General features: G+C 37.7%; 1 protein-coding gene and 1 long non-coding RNA gene across 3 annotated transcripts in view; one reads left to right on the top strand and one right to left on the bottom strand.

Moving 5' to 3' along the window:
- Nucleotides 1-23,516, top strand: part of FUT9 (fucosyltransferase 9) — a 253,852-nt gene that overhangs the window by 59,513 nt on the left and 170,823 nt on the right. The window lies entirely within an intron of this gene.
- Nucleotides 3,521-11,002, bottom strand: LOC147365979 (uncharacterized). Its single transcript, XR_015132354.1, has 2 exons — nt 10,705-11,002; nt 3,521-5,587 (listed from the first exon to the last, which is right to left on the bottom strand). It is a non-coding gene; the product is annotated as an uncharacterized LOC147365979 (long non-coding RNA).

Raw genomic sequence — 23,516 nt, 5'->3', positions numbered from 1 at the left:
TTTGAGTCTGTGAAAGAGTTTGGATTGCTCAAGAAGATAACACAAAAATAGTTGGGGGGGGGGGCAGGGAGGACAGAGGGATGATATGAATCAAAGAAACCCTCATGGAAATACCAATATTTAATCTATGGGCAGAAAAGGAGCCATCATAGTAATCTGAGGATCACTCAAGAGATCTAATGGAAGAATGTGGAAAGATGGGTGAGATATCCAATGATATAGATCCCAGTAATGAAGAAGATGAAGAAAACTGCACTGTCGAGTTCTAAAAATATGACATAGCCTAAAGAGTGCGCATTGGAATTCAACAAGTGATTACTATGAATTAAGTAATTAACTAATTTGATAATTGGAAAATCACTGGTGACATAGCAAGCTATTTCAATCCTATCCTATCACATAGATTAGCATCTGAATATATTAAAAATAAATATTATGGAGAAGGCAATGGCACCCCACTCCAGTACTCTTGCCTGGAAAATCCCATGGACGGAGGAGCCTGGTAGGCTCCAGTCCATGGGGTCGCTGAGGGTCGGACACAACTGGGCAACTTCACTTTCACTTTTCACTTTCATGCATTGGAGAAGGAAATGGTAACCCACTCCAGTGTTCTTGCCTGGAGAATCCCAGGGACGGAGGAACCTGGTGGGCTGCCGTCTATGGGGTCGCACAGAGTCAGACAGGACTGAAGGGACTTAGCAGCAGCAGCAGAGAGCACTCCTGCTCTTCCCCCATGTGAGGACACAGAAAGAAGAACGACATCTGTCAGCCAGAAAGTAGGTTCTCACCAGACACTGAATCTGCTGGTGTACTGATGCTGGAATTCTAGACTCCAGATCTGTGAGAAATGTTTGTTGCTTAAGTCACCTAATCTATGATAATAAAAGTAAAATAAAAATAAATAAAATAAAAAATAGATCTTTTTCATGTTCCAATAAACTTTTATTTATAGACAATGAAAAATAAATAAATAAATATTAGACTAGAAAAGTAGTAAGTGATGTTAGCTTGTATGAAATTCAGATTTCAGAAGACTAAGTTATTAATGGAGAAACGAAGGAAGCTATGCCTTGGCAAAATTATTATTGTAAACATATTATTCTATTAAAGTGAATTATGTTCCATCTAAGTTTGCTGCCATGCTGTTATTTGCACCATAAGAACAGAGGAGCAAGTGAATTTTGCCCATGGACTGAGGAAAGAAAACAATAGTAAATGGAAAGCATAAGAAAATTCAGTTCAGTTTAGTTCAGTTGCTCAGTCGTGTCTGACTCTTTGCCACCCCATGAATCGCAGCACACCAGGCCTCCCTGTCCATCGCCAACTCCCAGAGTTTACCCAAACTCATGTCTATCGAGTCAGTGATGCCATCCAGCCATCTCATTCTCTGTCATCCCCTTCACCTCCTGCCCCCAATCCCTCCCAACATGAGAGTCTCTTCCAATGAGTCAACTCTTTGCATGAGGTGGCCAAAATATTGGAGTTTCAGCTTTAGCATCAGTCCTTCCAAAGAACACCCAGGACTGATCTCCTTTAGAATGGACTGGTTGGATCTCCTTGCAGTCCAAGGGACTCTCAAGAGTCTTCTCCAACACCACAGTTCAAAAGCATCAATTCTTCAGTGCTCAGCTTTCTTCACAGTCCAACTCTCGCATCCATACATGACTACTGGAAAAACCATATCCTTGACTAGACGGACCTTTGTTGGCAAAGTAATGTCTCTGCTTTTGAATATGCTATCTAGGTTGGTCATAACTTTCCTTCCAAGGAGTAAACATCTTTTAATTTCATGGCTGCAGTCACCATCTACAGTGATTTTGGAGCCCAAAAAAATACAGTCTTGACACTGTTGCCAGTGCTTCCCCATCTATTTCCCATGAAGTGATGGGACCAGATGCCATGATCTTAGTTTTCTGAATGTTGAGCTTTAAGCCAACTTTTTCACTTTCCTCTTTCACTTTCATCAAGAGGCTTTTCTGCCACAAGGGTGGTGTCGTCTGCATATCTGAGTTTATTGATATTTCTTCCGGCAATCTTGATTCCAGCTAGTGCGTCTTCCAGCCCAGCGTTTCTCATGATGTACTCTGCATAGAAGTTAAATAAGCAGGGTGACAATATACAGCCTTGACGTACTCCTTTTCCTATCTGGAACCAGTCTGTTGTTCCATGTCCAGTTCTAACTGTTGCTTCCTGACCTGCATATAGGTTTCTCAAGAGAAAATTAACTGGAGACAAAAAGAAGTAAAATTTTTGAATTAAATATACTGCCCAGATACAAGCAAGCCAAAATCCTAAGATTTCCTTTTACAAGTCATAACCAGTTAGAAGTTATAGTAGAAAAGTTACTTTATAGGAACAAATGTGAAATAGCACTGAGAATCAACTTAACAAGAAATGAATAAGACTTATAATATTTTGTTTGAATTAATGGAATGAGTAAATAAATATTTGAATGGGAAGACTGGAGAAAAATTTACTTCCAGATTTTTTTATATATTTAACTTAATTTAAAACCTTTAGGAAATTTAAAAATCAATCTTAAAATTCACATAAGCAGACAACTTTGGTTAGATAATTTGGAGAAAGATGAGTAAATAGCAAACAGAACAAATTACTAAAGCATATTTTTTTAAACAAAATAATTAAAACTTAGAAATCAATTAAAGAGAAAAAACTCAACATAGTTCATGAATAAATTATAAAGTATTCATTAATTTAGAAACAATCACTAATGAAATAAAGAATATTTCACTTTATTAATAATAAAAGTTGTACAAGTAAAAGGCGCAATAAGAAATATCATTTTGCATTTTCAATTACCTTATATGTGAGAGGCACTTATCCTATTTGACAAAAATAATATGCTTTAAATGTCTATATTATTTGTCCTAGTATATGTATTTCAATGCTGCTAAATTTTAAAGATTGAAATGTAAAAAAGACATTATTTTAAATATACTTATTAAAACATTAATTATAATAGCCTAATATTGAAAGTAACGTAAATGTCCTACAAAACAAGAAATGTTAATTATGACCATTCAAGTTATGTAATGTTACACAGGCATTAAAATTATAATTACATAGGAAATCATTTTTATAAAAGTTTGAGTTAAAAGCTAGATGCAGACATATACATGCATTTCATTTAAACCAGGATATTTGTAATATCTCTTAGGTATTTTTAAACCATTTTTTTCTTGGGATCTGAATTATATATTGCTTTGGTAAGAATACTGTAATCTAAATAGAAAAAGTAAAGTGTATATTGCCGGGGACCAGCCCCGGCTGAACCAGGGTATTCGAAGGAGAGACGGCGTCGGCGAAGATCAGGAAACAATTGCTTAATTAAATGTTAATTAAGGATATAAAGAGTAATAGAATGAGGATAGCTCAGTAGGAAAATTCAGTGGAGAAAAGAGGCTGAGATAAGGATAGCTCAGTGAGGAAATTCAGTGTAGAAAAGAGGCTGAATAATTCAGCCAGAAGGTAAGAGAAAGAACGACATGGTGAGACCAAGTTTCGGTGAACAAGGCCCGCACTTTATTTTTCAAAGTAGTTTTTATACCTTAAGTTATGCACAGAGGATAATGGGGGAAGGGGTAGAGTCAGGCAGCAAGCCAGGCTTTCTTCCTGCAAACTTAGCATATGCAAAAGTTAGGTGATTTGCATCATCTTCTGGCCCGGAGGCCTGTTAACATTTTAAGACCTTTTCTTCAGAAAACTTATTTTTCTCTAAAGGTGATTGGTCAGGAGCCACCCTCCAAAAGCATTAGATAAAGTTGCATTCCTACAGAGCAAAGGTGTGGTGGGCTATAACAAGAAAAAGAATTAACTCAAGGGTCCCAGGTTACAAACATTAAAGCTACTATTTACACCAATTATATTAATCAATACACTGCCAGGGACACAGCAGGTAAGGGATATGGAAACTTAGCAGCAAACATTGGCCCAACAAGTGAAAATCCCTTCACCAATACAATTTCTAATCAATCTTTTAACTACTCAAAAGAATCTGTGTTTAGACAGTTTAGGACATCTCCTGCCTCTCACAGTTGGGAGGCTCCGAACAATCACATGAGGCCGGAAAAACCTATTCAGGCAGGCTAGAGGATTTCCAAAGGAGTTTGTAGGTTAAACACTGTCACACCCAGGAATTATTAACTGGAGCTGTAAGCTAACTTTTTTCAGAGAGGTAGTGGGGGACAGCCCCCCGTAAAGTCAGAGGTGTAGGTGAAAGCACAAAGCAGAAAGTAGGCAGACTCTGGTTTTGGGGGTAGATTGCTCGAGAATTTCCAGGGAGACTCCTGAGGCTTGATCCCGCCTTTGCGTATGCCAAGCCTCCTTCCTCATGACCTTTGTCATGGGTGGAGTTCCTCACGCTGGCTACCTGCAGTGATAGAATTCCAGTTGAGCTATTCCAGATCCTGAAAAGTGCTGCACTCAATATGCAATATGCACTCAATATGCAATATGCCGGCTCCCGGCATCTCCCCCTTTTTTATTTCTTAAAACAGCCAGATGCAGCTCAGTCGCGAGCTTTTGAATGTTCTGCCGAAGAATCCTGACAATACAAGGAAGAATGATTATGAGAAGCAAAACTAGAACTAAAGATATTAGACAGAATGTTTTTTCCAGAAATAAAGTTAGAGAAGGTGAGAAAAAAGTCATTAGCTGCTCCAGCGGTGGTAAAATCCAGTCGACAGTGTTCCAGGGTCTGTATTTGATTATGAAATTTCCCTAAGTCCAGGCCAATGTCAGAGCTGTTCCAAACACCTGAGATACGATTTTTGATTTTTTCCCATTCATAATCTGTCTCGTTTACCTTTAAAGATGTCACGCATATCCACCGGTAATCAGCGTGGCAAGACAGAGCCATTTTCACTTTTAAAGCCTGTAACTCAGTCCCAATATGCATTATTGCCTCTTCTAAGGCGTCTACTCTCATCTCCAATTTTCTATCTATAACCTCCTGTGTTGCTAGAGTTAGAGAGACATTTTTAGACATAGCATTAACATATTGGGCAGTATGCACTTGTTGAGTCAATGATATTGCTGCCGCAGTAACAGAAGTAATTGCTGCTATTAAAGTTGATATTCCTAAAATAAGTAAAGCCCACAAATCGTCGTGATCACATTAAATCTTGTAGTTGTTGTAACATAGCAAGACTATAGTTAACATATCAATAAGTGGTTACATCATAAGATAAGGTGGACATTGTAACACTATAAAGGAGCAAACATTATATTGAGGGTTTAAACAAGATGAGAGCATGCATTGTTCACAAGTCACTACATTGGGTCCACCAGTGAAAGTCACATGTACATTAAGTTTTCCAGAATCATTGGTAAAGAGAAAAACATAAGGAGAGGGTAGACAAGCCAAAACAGAGTAAGTAGAATTATTTTCTGGTTGGAGTTCGCGCTGCAGCAGCCCCGTCGGTCCCGCCGGGATCTCGATGTTTATCTTGCCTCCCCTTCAGGCGGGCTCCTCTTTTGTGATCGAAGCAATGGGGGAACTGGATGTCTGGGGGTCTGCAACATGGCGAATCAACCTGTCCTGGATCTAAATTGGAGAATCTGCATCCTGTGGAAAAATACAAGCACATCCTCGACCGCTAGTTAATAATGGGTCAGGACCCTTCCATTGTCCTGAGAGGAGGTCCTTCCATTTGACTAACGGTTTTCCATTTAATTGCTCCAGGCATCAATGATGAAGCATTGCAGTAGTTCCAGCCAGATCAGTATTTAGAATATTTATTACAAAAAGAGCATGTTGCAAGATTTGATGGGGAGAACTATACTTAAACTCCCCTTCTTTTAGTTTTTGAATTTGGATTTTTAATGTTTGATGCACTCTTTCAACAATGGCCTGTCCCTGGGGATTATAAGAGATGCCTGTATTATGTTTAATTTGAAACTTTATACAAAATTCCTGAAAAGACTTAGAAGTATAAGCAGGAGCATTGTCAGTTTTCAAAGCTTTTGGTAGGCCCAAATATGAAAAACAAGTAAAGAGATGTTGTATTACATCTTTAACTGCTTCCCCTGTACGAGCAGTTGCAATAATAACATGAGAAAAGGTGTCTACAGTTAAAGAACAAAGGACAGTTTTCCAAATGAAGAGACATGAGTTACATCCATTTGTCAGAGTACGTTAGGTTTGAGACCGCGAGTATTAACTCCCATAGGTAGACTATTATAAACAGTGGGGCAATATAAGCAAGAACACACAATTTCTCGAGCAGTCTCTCTGGGAATTTGGAATCGATATCTTAAAGCAGTAGCGTATTGATGAAGTGAGTGAGAGGCTCTGGCCTCCTCAATCACAGAAGCCACTGTATTTCTGGTTAACAAGTTAGCCAAATCATTAAAGGCATTTTAAAGGCCGGGCAATCCGGAATGAGCCCGAATGTGTCCAATGAAAAATATTTTATTTGTCTTCCAAATTTGTTGCTGTAATTTACTTAACAAATGAAATATGGTAGTTTTACTTTCAGGCAAAACCGCAGTTTCAATGTGTGGAAACAACCTGACAATATACTGAGAATCAGAATAAAGGTTAAATTCCTCATCTGCAAACATAGCAAAAGCCTTTATGACTGTTGTTATTTCAGCGCTTTAAGCTGAAGTTTTCTGTGTTTCTAAAACTTTTTGGTGATTTTTAGTAACTATGGAGGCTTTACCATTTGCTGACCCGTCAGTAAAGGCTATCTGAGCATTTGGACTAGGAGATTGTTTACATCTGACAGGAAAAATAACTGGATGTCTGGATATAAAATTCAGCAAAACATGCGAGGGTAAATGATGCAAAAATTCTGACCAAAATAGTTTCCTATAGCAATCTGCCAATTTTCAAACATTAGAAGAGCATCAAGTTGTTCTTTATTATATGGAATTACAATTTCTGCTGGCTCTTTACCAAATAATTTAATGCTCCACTTTTTTCCTTTAATATCAAAGTAGCTATCAATCCCGGATAAGAAGCCACTACATTTTTAGTTTGAGCAGGAAGATGGACCCACTCTAGGGGGCTGTTTTGCTATAAAACCAATTTTTTGTCTGGCCACCCCAATTACACCTATGGGGGTTTTATTGCAAAGGAATTATCAAGCAGTTGTCAATTTAATTTTTAAAATTTTTTAAAATTTACATTTTAACAACATAAATTTAGAGATATGTTAATTTAGGTCTAATGTTTAGTTTAGGTCTCTATAAATTTAAATAATAAATGTATAACCTCCTTATCTCATTTTGGTATACAGATATACCTAAATGTAAAATGTATTTATATATGGCAACAAGTATAAACTTATTGACATACAATATATATAAATCAATATACTTGAATTAATCTTATAATTAACATATTAATTCATATATATTACAGCAATACAACATGCACACAGCCAATACCAACCAACACAAACCAATGTACTGTAATAATACATGTCACACATATATAATTATACAGCATACAGAACATATATCACAGCACATCAATCCATACCAATTAATATCAGCCACACACATTATATTACTGCAATATACATTTAATTATACAGTATATATATAATACATATATTGATTTATATACAAATTAAGTAAGTATAGATCTATAAATAGAATTAGGCATACCTTTATTATGTTTTATTTATACCCATACCTAATTAGGCAAACTGTAGTTAGGCAAATATATTTATATTACGTATTTATAACAATATATAAAGTATTGTTAATTGTACCACCTGTTGATAACTAAGAAATTGAGAAAACCCTTCTCTGAATATCTCCTATTTGAGACAGCACGTCCCTCCCCCATAGGGTAAAGGGGAGCGTAGGAACTACATACAGTTGGAAAGTTCCACAGGTATCCTCAAACTGCCAATCTAACATTTTTGAACTTTTAACTACTGTGGGGGCTTGAGGGCAAATGAAACAAAATTTGACCCCTGAAATCTATCAGGGCAACTTGACAATCACTATTTTGTAAAAGACTTGCAGTTGATCCTTATTGAGTGAAATTATTATATTTGCTACTTCTTTTCTAAAAAGTTCCACACTTCTTTTTTCCTCCTTTTATAATTAATTGTGCCACCAAGCGGGGATAAGATAAAACTATATTTCTTGGGGTCACTGGTAGATGGAACCAATGGGCCTTTTTGTCACAAGCACCCTGTAGGTGTATGTTTTATGGCAAGAATAATTTAATCTCATCTTTTGGTAGTATTAATCCTAATTAACTGATCATTTAAAGTCTCATCTACTTTAACAAGAGCCAACTCTGTCTCACTAGTCAACTTAGAACTGGAATTAGGGTCGCTTTTTAAGCAATTAAACAAAGGCTTTAAATCTGCAGTAGTCAGTTTTAAATGTGGGCATATCCAATTAATGTCCCCTAATAATTTTTGGAAACCATTTAAAGTTAGTAAACAATCTCTCTGCAGCTTCAAAGGGGCATTATCAGTTTTTTAAAACTTTTGGCCGACCTAAATATGAGAAGCAAGTAAACAGGTGTTGCACAACAAGTTTATAAGCTTCTCCAGTTATCGTTTTGTAACCTAAATCTGATCTATAGCTTTTTAGATGACAAGCAACCATCTAATCTTTGCTTGAATACTTCCAACAACAGGAAACTCACTACTCTTCAAGGTTTTAAACTCTCCCTCACCTTTTTCTCTACAGCATTCCCAACCCGCATATCACTTTCTCTAATCTCAACTCATTTTCAGTAGTATGTGTTGGCCAGGAGCTGGGTCAGTCTTTCCCAGCAATGTTAAGAGACGTCTGTTCCTGTGTCTAATAGCCCTGACATTTTATTTTCTTGAATTAAAAGATCTTTTAAAGGCCTTGGAGCTGTAATTTCCTGCACCCAAAAGGCTGGATCACTAGATCTAAACGCTCTGTGGCTCTTAGCTTGAGAAGTATACCACCGAAATTTCTTGAAAAGAAAGCGAGCTACACCCTAGCACAAGTCCTATAATGCCCTCAAGAAGGGGGGCCAGCCACTCCCCTTGGAATCGGAGCAACCGGCATATCAGGGGTTAATATTGTTGCTAAATCCCTTTACCGTCCGCTTTTTTCTTAGCCTGGGTGAGACCCCCCTGAGGGGGTTTTCTCCAAGGAGCACTGCATATTGTGCACGCAGTCTGTTTTAAAATCTCCACTGTTCAAAAACCTTCTTATCTTCCTCAGGCTTAGGCAACACTTTGAGAGGCTTTGGGGGCAAAGTGGGGAACTCTTGGGCCCTGGAAGGCGCAAACGGAGGCGGCAGCAATGGCCTTAAATCAGAAAGTGGTGGATAAGTTTTTTTTTTTTTTTTTTTTTTTAAGGTTTGCGCAGAGGGGGTGGGGGGGAGGGGGAGCTCGCCAGGGCACCTGGTCACAGCGTCTCTTACAGTCTCTCTCTTCCTCTCTTCCTGCTTTTCTCACTTTTTTCTCCCCCTTCATTTTTCGCTACCCTTCTCTTTCCTTCGTTTCTTTCCCTTTACCCTCTTTCTCTCTTTTTCTTCCCTCCTCCCTCTCTTTCTCTCTGTATCTCTTTTTCTAACTTCCTTTCTTCCTTTCTCAATCTTGCTGCATTCCCTGATTCCTTCCTTCTCTGTTCCTCCTTTTCACTCTTTAGCTTTTTCTCTATCTTTAGATCTTTCTCTATTTTTTCTTTTCTTTTTTCTTTTTCACTTTTGTTTTTCTTTTTTGTTTTTCTTTTTTTTTTTTTTTTTTTTTTGCTTGGGTGAGGCCCCCCTGAGGGGGTTTTCTGCAAGGAGCAGGCTCTGTATATTGTGTATTTTTTAAAAGCTCCTGTGTTTAAAAGAAATCTTTTTTATCTTTTTCAGCTTTAGGCAATGCTCTGGGAGACTTTGGATGTAAACTGGGGAATTTTTAGGCCCTGGGAGGTGCAAGCGGAGGTGGAGTAGTCGCCTTAAATCAGAAATTGTTGGATAAATTTTAAAGGTTTGTGTAGAGGGGGAGGGGGCTCTCCAGGGCGCCCGGCCGCAGCGTCCTGTAAGCCCTCTCCTTCCTCCGGAGGTAGAGCACAGTCTCCCTCCTTTTCTTCGTCAATGACAGAAAATATGATCTGCGCAGAAGGTGGAGACCCACTACCATCCACCGCTATAGCCTCTCCCATAGGCTATCCCACGGCCTCATGACGAGGGTCCAGAACATTTTTAATCATATTTATAGGATAAGTTTTTAGTTGTTTTTTACCTTCACCCAAGTATCTAAATTAACAGTAGCCTCTTTAACAGTTTCAAGATTACTTGTGTAAAGAGTTGCCATTCTTAGTTTCAGTGTTACCCATGTCAGAAAATTAAGTATAATAGAAGATAAAGCTTTTAGCTTTTAAAAGATCAGGCTCTTCTTTGGCCTTTTAACTTCAGAAACCGTTTTCTCTCTCTAAGTCTAACTCTTTTAACACTTTCAACACTTCCCACTCCTCTCGCCCTGTCTATCCTACAGGGGGGTCCGCGGCACCCTTGAGTGGGGTCCTAGCCGTCCCGAACCCTGGAAGAACAATAGGGCTGGTGACCCAGATTGTCCCGGGGGAGGAACAGTAGGCTGATGGCCCAAACTGTTCCGAGGGAGGAGCAGTAGGGCTGGTGACCCAAACTGCTCCGTGGGGGAACAAGAGGGCTGGTCACCCAGTTGTTCCGAGAACGGGGAGCAATAGGGCTGATGGCTCTGATTGCTTTGGGGAGCTTACCTTCGAAAGTCCCTGTTTCGGGCGCCACCTGCCGGGGACCAGCCCCGGCTGAACCAGGGTATTCGAAGGAGAGACGGCGTCGGCGAAGATCAGGAAACAATTGCTTAATTAAATGTTAATTAAGGATATAAAGAGTAATAGAATGAGGATAGCTCAGTAGGAAAATTCAGTGGAGAAAAGAGGCTGAGATAAGGATAGCTCAGTGAGGAAATTCAGTGTAGAAAAGAGGCTGAATAATTCAGCCAGAAGGTAAGAGAAAGAACGACATGGTGAGACCAAGTTTCGGTGAACAAGGCCCGCACTTTATTTTTCAAAGTAGTTTTTATACCTTAAGTTATGCACAGAGGATAATGGGGGAAGGGGTAGAGTCAGGCAGCAAGCCAGGCTTTCTTCCTGCAAACTTAGCATATGCAAAAGTTAGGTGATTTGCATCATCTTCTGGCCCGGAGGCCTGTTAACATTTTAAGACCTTTTCTTCAGAAAACTTATTTTTCTCTAAAGGTGATTGGTCAGGAGCCACCCTCCAAAAGCATTAGATAAAGTTGCATTCCTACAGAGCAAAGGTGTGGTGGGCTATAACAAGAAAAAGAATTAACTCAAGGGTCCCAGGTTACAAACATTAAAGCTACTATTTACACCAATTATATTAATCAATACACTGCCAGGGACACAGCAGGTAAGGGATATGGAAACTTAGCAGCAAACATTGGCCCAACAAGTGAAAATCCCTTCACCAATACAATTTCTAATCAATCTTTTAACTACTCAAAAGAATCTGTGTTTAGACAGTTTAGGACATCTCCTGCCTCTCACAGTTGGGAGGCTCCGAACAATCACATGAGGCCGGAAAAACCTATTCAGGCAGGCTAGAGGATTTCCAAAGGAGTTTGTAGGTTAAACACTGTCACACCCAGGAATTATTAACTGGAGCTGTAAGCTAACTTTTTTCAGAGAGGTAGTGGGGGACAGCCCCCCGTAAAGTCAGAGGTGTAGGTGAAAGCACAAAGCAGAAAGTAGGCAGACTCTGGTTTTGGGGGTAGATTGCTCGAGAATTTCCAGGGAGACTCCTGAGGCTTGATCCCGCCTTTGCGTATGCCAAGCCTCCTTCCTCATGACCTTTGTCATGGGTGGAGTTCCTCACGCTGGCTACCTGCAGTGATAGAATTCCAGTTGAGCTATTCCAGATCCTGAAAAGTGCTGCACTCAATATGCAATATGCACTCAATATGCAATATGCCGGCTCCCGGCAGTATATAATGAAAGACTTATCAGATAGCTGTTCGTCTGCTCACTTAAATTCAGTGTATGTATTTAATATTACCACCATGTTAAAATAAATATGAGCACCTTCCAAAATTAATTGATCAAAAGTGGCATTAAAACAATGTTGGTCAATTAAAGTAGTAATGTATATAGGAAAAAATTCTTTGAAAGTTAGCTTTGCGTTTACAAATCAATTAAAAGCAAATAAGAAATGTGAAAGGTAGTGGAGGAGTTTCCAGAATCAGAGCAAGTGTTAAAATTCTGACAATTGATGTGTCTATAGCAGAAACTGACCTCAGGTTAGGGATTGTACATGAAGGACAGGTACTGGAATAGTGTCCTTAAGTAAATATGTATGTTGAGCTATCTCTGGGTGCAAGTTATCTCAGAAGGGATTTTTTTCTACTTGTTGGCAAGCAATAACATCTTCCTAGAGGTGTGTATCAGAGAAGGCAATGGCACCCCACTCCAGTACTCTTGCCTGGAAAATCCCGTGGACGGAGGAGCCTGGTAGGCTCTAGTCCATGGGGTCGCTAAGACTCGGGCACGACTGAGGGACTTCACTTTCACTTTTCACTTTCATGCACTGGAGAAGGAAATGGCAACCCACTCCAGTGTTCTTGCCTGGAGAATCCCAGGGACAGAGGAGCCTAGTGGGCTGCCGTCTATGGGGTCACATAGAGTCCGACACGACTGAAGTGACTTAGCAGCAGCTGCAGCAGCAGCAGAGGTGTGTATCATGGGAGGATAAGAATGAAAAACATAATGTGAACTAAAGGATTTAAAACAATTTTCACAATTTACCCAAATATCTTGATCATTAGTTTTCTGCTACTTTTCTTCACTCAAGTAAACCATCACAAAGGAAATAATTCTAAAAGTAAGAAATGGTTTTGTTTGTGGTAAATCAATTACATAGAAGATGAATTTTAATAGTCATTTTAATGAAGATTATAAAGAACGCTGGCCTGCAATTCTGGACACCTGGAAACTGTACTAGTTTAATCATTTACCACATGAACAAAGTTGAACAAGACTTACAGTTCTAAACTTCCATTTCCTCAACTGTAAAATAAAGGATTTGTTTTAAAGTTATCACTAATGTCCCTTCTGTTCTTGTTTTTATGACCATAATTACAATAACAACCGCTCCACAATTTTAGCAGTATTAGTTAATTGCATTTATTGTTGCTATTTAGCCAAGTGTGGCACAAAATACTTTCTATGCATTATTCTATTTAACTGTTTTAATGACTTTATAAAATCAGTTCTATTATTAGCTCTATTTTTAATGAGATAATTGGAGCTTAAAGAGGTTAATTAATTTCTCCAAGGTCACCTAGCTGCAATTGGCAAAGTAAAGATTCAGACATAGTTGACAGCAAATCTCAAACTGAGAACCATTGTACTGTACTTCTGTTCTATCTCTACCAATATCTCATTTCAAAGAAAGAGTACTTTGACAACTTGTTGCAAGAAGTTAAGATGCTCATTAAATTCACTAGATAATGTAGGAACTTGTGCTTTTGTTGAATAAACTGAAAGACAGCAATTTTTTTTCTCCTTGTACCCACTAGGATGGGATCTGTAAAAAAATAATAGGATGATGTTGGAAATCAGTAGTGCATAATTGTTGACATACACAATTTTCTGTGAATTTGGCACATACTTGGTATGTGTATTGTATGTGTATTGGTATGTGTACCAATCAACATGGTATTAACATAGTTACTTTTTAATGTCTTTGCTACACTTTTTTCATAAAAGGACCATATGTTTTTCTACCTGAATAATGAAATTCATTATTTAGTTTATTAGCAAAATACAGGATTTTCTGAAGCTACCATTTTGTACTGAATTTCAGTTGTTCAGTATAAACATATTTTGCTGTGAGAAATGTATAAATGTAGCTAAGTAAAGTTTATGATTATGCTGACTATAAATACAATTGGATACTTTCAGTATTTTGAGCAGGTCATGATTATACACCACACACAAGCTTTATGTGGCAGGCGCATTGAAGTCAACCTATGCAGGCAATAGAATTACAAAGAGGAACCAGAGACTCTTCCTACAGTTGGGAGCCTTTCAATCTAATTGGACAGATACTTGTGAACAATCAGTCAGGACAGAAGACAGATGCTATAACTTGTAACATAAGCACAGGGAACAGCACATTGTTTCTATCCAAACATGGCAGGGGATGGAAATCAGGAGATGCCTCACAGGAGATGAAATTTGTATTCTCTATGAAGAAGCATTGAAAAGAGGGAGGAGGGCATTACTGATAAACAAGCAAGTCAAGTAAGGACCTAAAGGTCTATGAGAGTACAGTAGTCAAAAGAAAATAGGAAATCTAGGACAGTATATTGAGTGATATTCTTGATATCTCTTTCCAGTGCAACCTCCCTTACCTGTATAACCCCATATGACACTGGCACAACTTTTGTTCTGTATAGTGAGGGACAGAGACTGATTCGTAATTCCTAACCTGAATCCCCAATATAATAACAGAGTTCTTCATAAATTAAAAATCCATGTGATTTTCTTTCTTTCTTTCTTTTTTTTTTTTGCTGTTGGTAACAGCTACATTTTTTTTTTAATTTCAACTTTTATTTTTTTATTTTTAAATATAAATTTATTTATTTTAATCGGAGGCTAATTACTTTACAATATGGTATTGGTTTTGCCATACATCAACATGAATCTGCCACAGGTATACATGTGTTCCCCATCCTGAACCCCGTTCCCTCGTCCCTCCCCGTACCATCCCTCTGGGTCGTATCTGTTTTCCAGTGTTCAAAATAACAGTATACATTTCAGCTTGTTCACTCATTTTAAATCCTTCAAAATCTCTAGGATCTACAATTAAGATAATAAAAGTATTGTTACTGGTGAAAACATTGCAAACCATTAGCCCAGATGGTTCCTAGAGGCCCTGCTAGTTCTGAAGACTTATTCTAACAGCTCATTGAATACTTGCAATAATTGATTTTTCTACATAAAATGGATACTGCACCAAACAATATGCATACTGTCCCCAGCCCTCAGAATGCAGCCTGCCTGGCAGCTGCACATGGCCCATTAGCGCTGCAGTTTACATAAAACATGATGATATCTATTTTCTTTGGTTTGTTAAAATACAAAATGCAGAATTTAAAATCAAAGTAATTTCTTCAAAGGAAGTTAAATAGTATAATTAAAGAAAGAATTAGGAACATGAATTTCCTAAAGAAGCCTAGTTTATTGATACTTAATTAGGAGTCAGATTTTCATTTAATTATAAGATTCTTGGAAGAAAATAAAATTAGCCTTCTGGCATGTCACTTTTTTAAAGGGATAGGATCATATAATTGCTCTCACCCTGGAGAAGGAAATGGCAACTCACTCCAGTATTCTTGCCTGGAGAATCCCATGGACGGAGGAGCCTGGTGGGCCACAGTCTACGGGGTCGAAAAGAGTTGGACACGACTGAGCGAATAGTCTAGTCTAGTACTTCACAAAGATTTTCTCAAGAACATTTTGAAAACAGTCTCTTTGCTCTTTCAAACTTTGGAGGTCAAAAACAAGATCATGTAAAAATAATGTCATCAACTGACATAGCCATATTATTTAGAAGGAAGTGATTTTTACCACTAAAACTTTGTTCTTATAAAAAATCAAATATTGTAACTGTAGTACACCAAAAGATTGATGAGATTTTAGTTTTAGACATTGCACTTAAATACATATTTTATATAATATAATGTAAATTTTAGCTTTTAGCTTTTGCATACATAAATAAATATGTATTTCTGCCTTATCAAGAAGACCCAGTTACTAACAGAAAGCTACTGCATCACATAAATCAAACACATCAAGAACTTGGTTGTGTTGAGAGCCAAGTTTGAAACTAATGATGGTAAAAATTGTAAACAGTAGGGAAACAATGAAGGTTTTATGTTGTTCTCTTTGGATGCACAGTAATAAAGTTATTGACTAGAAATTGTTTTCAAAAAAACTTGAGAAAGTTTGGAATCCCAAAATTTTAACTTTTTACCATTTCATTTTTAGGATCTGGAGGAAAATGACAAATCCTATGCTCCAGAAATGAATCCCACTTTTCTGACAAATAAACACTAGTTTTCTTTCTTGTAGAAGCTGATTTGCCAAATATAAAAACTCAAGTCACAAATAATTTTCATTTTCTTAACATTTAGTAATTTATTTCATTATATTTTGAAAGGAAAATTAATGTATTAAATATTTTATACACTAGGATATTCTTGTAATATGAATGTGTAAGTGAGTCTAATGGAAATTAAAACACATTTTAAACCTTTAAACTTTTCAAACTGCTTATCTCATTCAGTCTGTTGCTTCTTCAGTTGAATATTAATATCAGTTGCTTCCTTGAATTTCAGTTCAACTTAAGTGCACTGACTGACTTGACAGAAGTTCAATAAAAGAGCTCTATAGGATTCTAAAGTTTAATATGCACATTATGTTCATTAAAGAAATGACATTTCTCCATTTACATGTTTTGTAATAGGTATTAACAAATATTTATAGCTCCAAACTGTTGTTAGAGCAGCCTTTGTCTTCTACCTCTTAAAACATACCACAAAAGGATATTTACACAAGCTATGCTATTCACACTGTTTCACTGGCCTATTATTTACTATAAATAATGAAATGACTGTGAGGGTCTGAAGTGAGCTGTGACTCAAGGCAGTCAGTTTCTTGGTGGGTAATACTTCCACAGGATTCAAAATAGCCCAGATTTTCAGCAGCTTTCATTAGGAGCAGATACAAATAAACAATGTCTGCATTTACTACATCAGTTTTAAAAACTAATATTGACATTTCAGGAAGTATGGGAAGACTGACTTTGCAGGGAAGGCTCCAAAGGAGGATATGTTAATAAGTCATTAAAATATCTTTACAAAATGTCAAGAATGGTACATTCACGTCATAAACAATCTTACTGGTAATCTGGAAATTACCTGAGGGCTTTCAAGTGCCTGCTGAATTAACTTATCCTAACTTGTGAATATAAATTACAGTCTTAGTTTTTTTTTTTTTTAATTTATGTATTTTTAACTGGAGGATAATTACAATATTGTACTGGTTTCTGCCATGTATCATCATGAGTCAGCCATATGTATACATGCACCCTCTCCATCTTGAATCTCCCACCCCTCTAGGTTGTCACAGAGCACCAAGTAGAGCTCCATGCATCATATATCAAATTCCCACTGGCTATCTGTTCTGTGTATGGTAATGTATATCTTTCCATGCTACTCTCTCAATCCATCCCACCCACTCCTTCCCCTGATGTGTCCTCAAGTCTGTTCTATATGTCTGCATTTCTACACATAGGTGAATCACTACCATTTTTCTAGATTCCATATAGGTGTTAATAATTTGATAGCTTTTGCATTGAATCTGTAGATTACTTTGGATAGTATAGTCATTTTGACAATATTAATTCATCCAATCCAAGAAGATGGTATGTTGGTATGGTATGTCTTTCCATCTGTTTGTGTTGTTTTTTACTTCTTTCATCAGTGTCATATTTTTCTGCATACAAGTCTTTTGTTTCTTTAGGTAGGTTTATTCCTAGGTATTTTATTATTCTCTTTCAATTGTTAGTGGGATTGATTCCTTAATTTTTCTTTATGATTTTTCATTGTTAGTGTATAGTAGTGCAAAGAATTTCTGTATATTGATTTTGTATCCTTTGACTTTACTAAATTCACTGATTGACTCTGGTAATTTTCTGATAATATCTTTAGTATTTTCTATGTATAGTATCATGTCATCTGCAAACAATGAGAGCTTTACTTCTTTTCTAATCTCAAATCCTTTTTTTTTTTTTTCTTCTTTGAATGACATGAGTAGGATTTTCAAAACTATGTTGAATAATAGTGGCAAGAATGGGCACCCTTGTCTTTTTCCTGATCTTAGAGGAAATGCTTTCAGTTTTTCACCATTGAGAATAATGTTTGGTCTCAGTTCGGTTTATCAAAAATGGCCTTTATTATATTGAGGTAGGTTCCTTATATGCTGATTTTCTGGAGAATTTTAACATAAATGAGTGCTGAATTTTGTCAAATGCTTTTTCTACATCTGTTGAGATTATCATATGATTTTTATCTTTTAATTTGTTACTATTGATGTATCATATTGATTGGCTTACATATATTGAGAAATTCTTTCATCCCTTGGGTAACCCCAACTTGAATATGGTGTTCAGTTCAGTTCAGTCGCTCAGTCATGTCCAACTCTTTGCGACCCCATGAATTGCAGCACGCCAGGCCTCCCTGTCCCAGAGTTCACTCAAACTCACGTCCATCGAGTCGGTGATGCCATCCAACCATCTCATCCTCTGTCGTTCCCTTTTCCTCCTGCCCCCAATCCCTCCCAGCATCAGAGTCTTTTCCAATGAGTCAACTCTTTGCATGAGGTGGCCAAAGTACTAGAGTTTCAGCTTCAGCATCATTCCTTCCAAAGAACACCCAGGACTGATCTCCTTCAGAATGGACTGGTTGGATCTCCTTGCAGTCCAAGGGACTCTCAAGAGTCTTCTCCAACACCACAGTTCAAAAGCATCAATTCTTTGGCACTCAGCTTTCTTCACAGTCCAACTCTCTCATCCATACATGACCACAGTATTTCTCTGTCTTTTCATTTTATCTAACTTACTGTGTTTGAGTTCTCCTTTCCCCAGGCTATAGAGTCATAGTTCCTCTTATTTTTGGTCTCTGCCCTTGGTGGGTGAGGTTAGTTCTGTGGTTTGTATAGGCTTCACATTGGGAGGGACTTGTGCCTGCATTCTGGAGAGAGGAGGTATTTTTCCCCCTCTCATGGGCAGGGCTGTGTGAGGTGGTGTTTCAGGACGTCTTTGAGAAGACTGCTGATGATTGGGTTTATGTTCTTGTCTTGCATGTTGTTTAGGTGACGCATCTTGTGCTGGGCCCTGCCAGCAGTTGAGTAGTGCTGGGTCTTGGATACAGGTGGAGGCCTTCATGGAAATTCTCACTAATTAATACCCCCTCAGGTGAGGAGTTCTCTGAAAGTCTAGTGTCCTGAACTTAGCATTCCCACCCCACAGGCTCAGGCCCAATCCCTGGTTGGGGAACTAGGATCCCACAAGCTGTTCATTATGGCAGTATTGGGTATTTAAATGAACACACAAAAAACAAACAAAAACTTAGGGGAAAAAAGTGATCCCCAGACAAATGATAAATGCAAAATCAGACAAATAGTAACAAAAAGGAACATACACACACACATGTTATAGGCACACAAACAAAACTAATACACTCCAAAGAAAACAAAGTGTAAGAGAGTGACCTGGTGAGTAAAGGAAATAAAAAATGATATAAACTAATTAAAAGCAACACTTAACTAAAGCACACAACAGAAAACAAGGACCAAAGCAGAGAGCTAACTGAGGAATAAACGAAAGAAAACAAAATAAACTAATAACCATAGTGAAAAGCAGAAAGAAAAAATAGAAAGCAAAATTAAATAGAAGTATATAAAAAAGATTTATATATATTAAAAAATAGCTACACCAAGAAAAGAGCAATAAATAAAAACAAAAACAGGGAAACAAAAACAAACCTCCACAGAACAGTGAAGAGCCATTTGTAGAGGTAGAAGTATATAAAGCAAATAAAAAGTGTAGTTAAAAATTTGTTTTTAAAGTTCTCAAAAGCTTAAATAGATATAATAACAACAACAAACACAACAATAGAGAAAAAATCCAAAATCAACTACGGAATGAATCAAAATATAAGAAGAATAATGTTTTTCTCAGGTCTTAGCTGTCAGTGTCCTTTCCCCTGCCGTGAGTTACAGCCCACCTCTGCCTTGCTGGAAGGCCCTATAATATTGGTGTGGGGGTGAGGGGCTGGTCTCTGGATCTACTGTGGGGACAGCTCAGACTCTAATCTGGCCTTAATCCTGCATATTCTTGCCTCTAATGTCTACAGCTGCTAGAACTGGAGTGCTTTATTTTGTGGGAACATTCATTGTCCTTTTATATATTCCATAGACCCAGAGTCTACCTAGTTGACTGTGTGGATTTAATATGCATCTTGTATAACTGGTGGAAGGATTTTCAATCCCCTTCCTTAGCTACTCCTCCCATGAAGCTCAATTGTGGTTTTATCCCCACCTCTGCTTGTGGATCATCCACATGAGTTTGCTCCTGAGGCTGCTGCTGGAGGACTTGGGTTTGCCCCAGTGAGGACCGAGTGTGGAGCTTGCGCAATTGCTTGAATCATGGGGAGTTCCTGGTATTCAGGAAAGCCAGTGACCATGGGTGCAGAAGATACTGTACTATTAAAATCTTTTCCTAGCCTCCGGAAGCTGGCATTCAAAGGACCTCCCTGGCTGGTCCTTCTGTATTTCTTGGAGCATCAGGCACTCAAGAGCCATATCTCTGGGATCTTTCTCGATTAATCGGCTCCCGGCACTCATATATGGGGAGAGAAAGGCAATAGTGGTGGTTCCACCGCCTGCACATGACTCAGCAGTAGCACCCTGCCTTCATGGCTGCGTACCTTTCCCTCAAAGGCGTCCCCGCCACAGTCTCCTTTCTCCCATCCCCTTGGGCCATCTCCCTGCAATCAGCAGGAGTCCCTGTCCTGGGATTGCTGTCTAATCCTTATGCTCCAGCTCCCAGCCATTATCCATTCCTATGGACTTGAGTCCTTTTCTGGGGTATGATCAATAGTTTTTAATAGTATTATGGTTATGGCATAGAAACATTCCTGATGTAATTCTCTACTATCCTTCTATAATTTTTAGCATTATTAGAGATAATAATTTCTTTTTTACTTACATGCTTGGTGTTTAATGTAACTCTTCCTAACATTTCTAGTTTATCAAATCTATCAAAATCCTTTAAATTTTAAGCTGATAAAGTTTTAAATTTTAAATATAAAGATTACCATATGATCTATCAGCTTCTTTTCTCCCTCTTGCAAACTTTCCTGCTGGAGCATGCTACCTTTCCTTTTTCCTCACGCTCTACTAATGAGATCGGTTGTAGAATTTCCTATTAACAATCACTTTCCCTTAGATTTTAGTTTCTATTGATGTCTAATTTTACTACTGAGAATTCAGAAGCTGTTCCTTTTTTCTGTTTCATTTTATGTGATCTGGCCCCACACCATTTTAGAATCTTGATTATTTACTCTTTATTTCTGGAGTTCTGAAATTTCAAAAAGAAACACATTGGTATGTATTTCTTATATAATATAATTGTCAGGTATTCAATGAGCATTTGCAGTCCTGCACTTAGTTTCTTGTTTTCTCTGTTCTTTTATTTTCTTGTTGTTTTTAAAAATGATTTTAAATTGATTTCCTTCTTATCTTATTCTAGAATGCTATTGAATTAGACATTGGACCTTAAGCATTGACTCTAGTTGTTTTATTTTTTTTCCATTCCAAGTATTTTTGTTTTTATTCTTTATTCTGGGAAATTCCCTTGACTTTGTTTTCCAAACTTTCCATTGGAGTTTTAATTTTGGTAATATTTCCAAGAGGCTTTCCTTGTTATTTGACTGTTCCAGCTTCGTTGCCTTCTGTTTTTGTTCCATATATAGCACATCTCCTTTTATAACTCTGAGATAGTCACTGTACGTTTTCTCTCATGATCTGTTTTCCAGTGGGCTTGCTTCAGTATGTTTTATATTAGAGGCTAATCAAGTGTTGTGCATGCTCAATTGCTCAGTCCTGTCTGATTCTTGGTGACCTGGTGGACTCTAGCCTGTCAAGCTTCTCTATCTGTGGATTTTCCAAGCAAGAATACTAGAGTGGGTTGCTGTTTCCTACTCCAGGGGATCTTCCCTACCCAGGGATCAAACCCATGTCTCCTGAGTTGGCAGGCAGATTCTCTGACACTGAACCACCTGAGAAGCCCTTAATCAAGTGTACCACAGTCCTTAATTATGCATTCATATTTGAAGGTAAAGTCAACCAAAGGTAATTGAAGCTCTTCATGTATAACAGAATTTGTTTGATGTGCTTCATTTACAGTGACTAATCAGTAAGTTTGTCTTTTCATTAGGAGACAGCAATGTTTAGAGTCCTGCTCCCTGACTCAGCCATTCAGTTTCAGAAAAGAAGACTCCTCAATCTCTGTCACTCCAGTGGCTGGAAGTCTAAGATCAAAGGGGCCCGAGATTATGTTTTCATACCCTCACTGCATCCTTGTGTTTAGGTGTGATCCTCACCTCATTTCTTCACTGTTCTTAGTGTCCACACGGAGAAGGCAGTGGCACCCCACTCCAGTACTCTTGCCTGGAAAATCCCATGGATGGAGGAGCTTGGTAGGCTGCAGTCCATGGGGTCGAGAAGAGTCGGACACGACTGAGCGACTTCACTTTCACTTTTCACTTTGATGCATTGGAGAAGGAAATGGTAACCCACGCCAGTGTTTTTGCCTGGAGAATCCCAGGGACGGGGGAGCCTGGTGGGCTAGCGTCTATGAGGTCGCACAGAGTCAGATGCCACTGAAGTGACTTAGCAGTGTCCCCGTGTTTAGAACAACTGTAGTTTATTTATTTTTTTCTTGAAAATATATGGTTTTTCTTGAAAATACATGGTGTGGTTTATTTTCCATGCTGGTAGTCACCTTGTTTTTAAAGGTGGGAAAGGAGGACCAGGGAATATCAGATTCCATATACATCCTCTTAAGCCATCTTCCATTTTCAGTAACTTCTAATTTCCATGATACCTGGTATTTTCAGATGCTGAGCTTTTCAGGATGCCATGGCTATAGTGACCAGCTTTTTCTTCTCCCTGTATTGGGGTATTTAGTGGAAGCTTCCTCCATGAAGTTTAGTTCAGTTACTATTCTTGCATTTGCCTTATATTTCCTCCTGAAATTAGTCCCCCTGAATATCAGCTGCTGCTATTTCTCTGTTTCTCCTCTTGTGAGTGTTTAAAAGCTTTTCATTCCTCTGCAGTCATTTTTCCTGGTTATTAATGTGGTTTAATCTCTTTCCTTGTATTTATGTCCATTCATGTTCCCTGTTCTCTGAAATTCTTATTTGGTCATTTACATATTTTTTATTGATTGTCTTATATTTATTGATTTGTAGAAATTTTATATTTTCAACATTATAACTTTGATATAATTTTGTAAATATTTTATTTCAATTTGGGTCTTATTCTTCTACTCATTTTATAGTATCTTCTGATAATAAAAATACATTTTTAAATTGAGTCAAATTTATGAATATTTTTGAGTTTGGACTTTTTGAATCTTCTTTAAGATAATGTTTCCAAACATTGAATCACAAGGATATTCTACTATGTTGTCCTCTAAAGCTTTTAAAGTTTTGCTTTTACATTTAAATATTTAACATTTCTTAAAACAAGTTTTATGGATGCCACCTGTAGGGATTTAATTTCACTTGTCATTTTGAACAAATATCTAAGTCTCAGCACAATTCTTTCTATTACTTTTCCAGTAACTAGTAGTGTAACAGATCAAGTCTCCATACATGTTTGGGTCTACTTTTATTTTTCAATGTTTATGTGTGTGG

The sequence above is a fragment of the Bos grunniens genome, chromosome 9, assembly GCF_055505025.1.
Source record: "Bos grunniens cultivar Pamir isolate PY7600 chromosome 9, Bosgru_T2T1.0, whole genome shotgun sequence".
NCBI lineage: Eukaryota > Metazoa > Chordata > Mammalia > Artiodactyla > Bovidae > Bos > Bos grunniens.
The sequence above is the reverse complement of the archived record's forward strand: the minus strand, read 5'-3'. Positions and strand labels throughout refer to the sequence as shown.